The sequence below is a fragment of the Onychomys torridus genome, chromosome 14 (genome assembly GCF_903995425.1).
Source record: "Onychomys torridus chromosome 14, mOncTor1.1, whole genome shotgun sequence".
NCBI lineage: Eukaryota > Metazoa > Chordata > Mammalia > Rodentia > Cricetidae > Onychomys > Onychomys torridus.
Genome location: NC_050456.1, coordinates 78009488 through 78014703, shown reverse-complemented (window position 1 = coordinate 78014703; position 5216 = coordinate 78009488). Strand labels below are relative to the sequence as shown.

Below are 5216 nucleotides of genomic sequence, written 5' to 3'. Positions count from 1 at the left end.
AATATATCTCCTTATATCACAGTTAATCTCCAAATAAAGATGATAATAAGATCATAAGTCTGCCTAATGTGATAGAACTGCATACAACCAAAAATTTATCCATTCCTTCCCCCAGAATAGATAAGATCCTTTGAAGAATACTTACTCTTCTGACATCTCTGCTACCAAATCAACTAATGTTATAGTACATAATACAGGAATAGGAGAGGAAAGAAAACAAGGATTATCTGTTCAATGTGTCGCTATATATACACAAACACATTCCTAACCAGGAAAGAAATACTCGTGCCAGTTACATGATCCTTTCTGTAACTGTAACATAGCTGAGGCTGGTATTTAGAACTGTCTTCTGCTATCCATTCTGTATTCCTTCTTTTTTTTTGTTTTTGCTTTTGTTTTTATTTTTTGAGACAGGGTTTCTCTGTGTCTCTCTGGCAGTCCTGGAACTTGCTCTGTAGACCAGGCTGCCTCAAACGCAGAGATCTGCCTGTTTCTGCCTCCTGAATTCCAGGTTTAAAGGCGTGGGTCACCATGCCCAGCTGAAGAGTCTGTTTCTGTTTACCCGAAATAGAGAAGACAATAAACCTAAGAAAGAATTCCACTCACCTACTTTGACAAACTGATTTAATTGAGATTCCTTTCAGGAGCATGAGAAATTCAATGACAGCTACACCTTTAAAGAAGAGCCCTTCCCACCGCTAGCACTTGTTAACCGCTTATGTCCTAGGAGAGGGTGAGGGGTTGTGTGCCTCATACACTACCCACAGCGGTCCCCATCTTGTGCAAGTCTTCTACAAGTACTAACAGCTGCTCTGACTCAAGACACCAGTGATCTCATCTGACCCAGAAGAAACAGCCACATAACACTCTCCCAGTTATGCTCTCCAAGACCTGGAAGAGGTAATGGTAGACATATATGAATATTTTATCTCATTTATAGCTGAGCATTGGGTCACCATACCACAACAAGAGTTATTTCTTCTTAGCACTTTGAGTGATGAATCTCCGCAGTAACCACATAAAGAAACTTCTCTAATCAAAGCTGACAGTATCATTAATCTGTGGGTATAAGCATAAATGTTAAGCAGAGACAGGTGGATGGATCTAAGTTCAAGACCATCCTGGTCTACTGTACCAGGTTTTTTCTTTTAACCACCAACCAGCTCCCAAATCATGACACACAGACTTATTAGTTTTGAAAGCTCAGCCTAGCTTGGGCACATTTCTGGCTTGTTCTTTTAAATTAGCCTGTTTCTCTTTATCTGCCTTTAGCCTCAGGGCTTATTGCCTTTTCTTACTTTCTTGCTGTCTCTATGTATGACTGGCTGGCGTCTGCCTGGCTTCTTGCCCTGAGAGTCTCCATTCTTCTCTCCTTCCTCTCCATTCTTCCCAAGCCTAGATTTCTCCTCCTATTTACTCTCTCTGCCTGCTAGCACTGCCTGTCCTTCCTCCTGCCTCGCTATTGGCTGTTCAGCTTTTTCAATCAGGTGCCTTAGGCAGACAAGACGAAACAAATACAACATATCTTTCATAGTTTAACACAAATCCTTACATCATTAATCAGATGCAGCATAAACAAAAGTAACACACCTTTACACAGTTAAAGTCATATTCTACAGCATAAACAAACGTAGCACATTTTGCCTAGTTAAAATGATATTCCACAACAGTGTACATAGCAAATTCCAAAGCAGTTTGAGAAGCACATCATATCCTCTTAACAAAACAACAGAAGCTTGCCTACTAGGCATATAACAGCCGTGCCACTATTGCGACAGCAGACACACCTTATCTGGCATGTTGATTGTTAACATACTGTGTCCATAGCTAAGCAGGAGCATTGGCAACAGTTCTGTCCCAACAAGCTATGGCAGTAGCCCGTACACAAGGGGTACTTAGGCCTCCCTGGCCTACAGCTTGTTGAGAGTTAACCCATCTCTGGCAGTGGGATTTTTCATTCAATAATCGTATGGCTTCTGGGAATACCTTTTCCCACCTGTTTAAAGTTCTTAACTGGTGTTTTTATTTATACAGGCAGAGGCTGTTACAGGATTTTCTAAATCACCTTGTTGAATATCTTCTTCACTTTACCCAACCATAAGATGTCCAAGAATTTCACAGCTGTGCCCTGTACCCTGTGCAGACCAATTGCTTATCTTTGCTCCTTTAGAAACAGTTGGATATCTTTTAGATACTTTTGTAAATCAGTAAGACACTCAAAAGTTAGCATATTGTCTATATAATGAAACTTTTTTACCATTGGTGGGCAGTGTTAGCACATGCCTGTAATCCCAGCACTTCAGAAGCAAGAGGAGCCGGGCAGTGGTGGCCCACGCCTTTAATCCCAGCACTCAGGAGGCAGAGCCAGGTGGATCTCTGTGAGTTCGAGGCCAGCCTGGTCTACAAAGTGAGTCCGAGGAAAGGCACAAAACTACACAGAGAAACCCTGTATGAAAAAAAAAAAAAAACAGAAGAAGAAGAAGCAAGAGGACTGCCACAAGTTCTGATACAGCATGGGCTCTATAGTGAGTGCAAAGTAAGCTTTTTCTACATAGCAAGATCCTATCTCAAAAAAATTAATTAATAGGTATGGTATATGCCTATAATCCCAGCACTAGGGAGGCTGAGATAAGATCAGGAGTTTGAGGATATTTTTAGCTACATAGTCTGAGGCCAGTTTGGACTACATAAACTTGTCTCCAAACAACAAAAATGGTGATGCACATCTATAATCACAGTATTTGGGAAATAGAAGCAGAGGCAGGAGGGTCAAGATTTCAGAGTCATTCTTGGCTACTTAGGGAGTTCAAAGACAATCTGGGGTACATAAGATCCTATCTCACACAGATAGATAAACCCAAAAGGTTTTAAAGGGTAGACACTGTCTGTGAAGGGAGACCTCCCATTCCAAGACATTGACCTAAGTAAGTGAAAACTGGTCTCAGAATTCAGCAATTAAGTAGATATTTAACAAAACAACAAAAGCCAGCCTTCCTTTAATCTCAGCCTTTGGAAGACAGAGTGAGTATGTGAGTTACTTGGCTAGCCATGACTGTTTCTTACACACACACACACACACATACACACACCCCAGAAAAGGCAAAGTCAAATATAGCATGAAAAGAATCCATCATTCGGCCAGGCTCAGAGGTTAAGAGCACTGCTTGCTCTTCCAAAGGTCCTGCGTTCAATTCCCAGCAACCACATGGTGGCTCACAACCATCTGTAATGAGATCTGGTGCCCTCTTCTGACCTGCAGGGATATGTGCAGACAGAACACTGTATACATAATAAATAAATAAATAAGTCTTTAAAAAAAAAGAATCCATAACTCAGTTCTTTTGCAAAAGGAGTGGTATTGGAGGGGCTAGAGAGATAGGTTCAGTGATTAAGGATTATTACTGCTATGACAGAGGACCTGAGTTTGGTTCCCAGCATCCACATCAAGCAGCTCTCAACCATCTCTACCCCTAGCTCTAGGAGATCCATTACCCCCTTCTGGACTCCATGGGCACCTGCACTCACATATCCGCACCCACACACAGACACATATTATATTAGAAATAGTACCAGGTGTGTTGGCACGCACTTGTAATCCTGGCACTCAGGAGACAAAAACAGGTGAATCTCCAAGTTTGAGGCCTGTCTGCTAGTCCAGGCCCGCAGGGACTACATAGTGAGACCTTGTCTTTTAAAAAATAATAATAATTAATAAATAAATAAATAAATGGATAAATGAATAAATAAAATAAATAATAAATAGATAGATAAATAAATAAGCTACCCCTCCTTCCTGCAGCTCTCTAGGGACCATGGCCAATCCTTGAGTGAGGCAGATCAAGATCAAGACAGGCATGGTGAAGTGGTTGGTCAAAGAAAAAGTGATGTATGAGAAAGAAGCAAAGTAACAAGAAGAAAAGATAGAAAAAATGAAGGTTGAAGATGGTGAAAACATTAAGTAGGCAGAAATCCTGCAAGAGTCCCAGATGATGATCCCAGAATGCCAGTGTGGGTTAGAAACTGCATATACCAATCTTCAGCAGATATTAGAAAGTGAAAAAGACTTAGAGAAGGTCAAGGAATATAAAGAAACATGTGTAGTTCTGGATTCAGTGAAGTTAGAAGCCTGAAGTTTTTCTGTACACGGTGTCTTTTGCATTAAACCCTGGGGTCCGTTCTATAATTCGTTATTTTTGGCCACTGCTGTGTTTAGTAATGTGAAAATGTGGTTCTTTTTATGCAGTTGCATATATTTTTTCTTTGCATAATTTAATGTGTCAAATAAATGAGTCCCTCTAATTTTAAAAAAGCAGTTTTGGATACAGCAGCATGGCTGGGAAGACATTACTTTATTTAGCCCTCTGTAATCCATAGTCCATGAGCTATCTCACTCTATCATTCTGGACTACTGCTTCAGGATTTCTACATATCTCTCACACCACAAATAGGCTCAGGAGAGGCAAGTTTGTGCTGTTCTGCCCAGCTAAGACAAGGGGGAATGGGATCTACTGTGGCTCATATATTCTGTTATTTGAAACCAGCAAATCCATTTCCTCTTTTAAATTTTATTATTATTATTATGTGTATGGGTGTCTTGCCTGAGTTTATGTCTGTGCACCATGAGCATACCTGGTGGCCTCAGAGGCCAGAGGAGGGCATTGGATCTCCTGGACCTGGAGTTAGAAATGATTTTGAGATGTTATGTGGGTTCTGGGAATTGAACCTTGTTCCTTTGCAAGAGCAGCAAGAGCTCTTAACTACTGAATGATCTATCCCTCCGATCCTGTAGATCATTCTTTAACATGAGGCTTCTGGTCCCTTCGTGGGCTTCACCTGAAGACAACCTTGGCCACCCTGCTAGGACAGTGGCTGAACCATTTCCCACCCGTCAAGATTCTTTGCGGTACAGCAGTGGGCACAGTAAGGATCTCCTGCACCTCTTCCACACCTTTGGCAAGCTTACTCTCACGAGACTCCTGTTGTTCTTGTTGGTTGTAGTCATTACCCCTGATTCCTCCTGGATAATATTTGATAATCGTTACTATTGTATATAGTTTCATATTATGCTAGAACTTTCATTTAGACAAAAGGGAGGAGATATAGTGGGTAACTGTTCCAGCTTTGACCTTGAAACACTGCTCCTAGTGTAGTAGCAAGTAACTGCCACACCTGCCTGTGACCTGCCCCTGGGGTGTGACCAAGAGGAGACCCCTTAA

The 5216-nt window shown here is 41.4% G+C and overlaps 1 pseudogene; it reads left to right on the top strand.

Annotated features, from left to right (window-relative positions):
- Window positions 1–3812: 3812 nt before the first annotated feature.
- On the top strand, window positions 3813–4130 carry LOC118595697 (annotated as a pseudogene).
- The last annotated feature ends 1086 nt before the right edge of the window (window positions 4131–5216 follow it).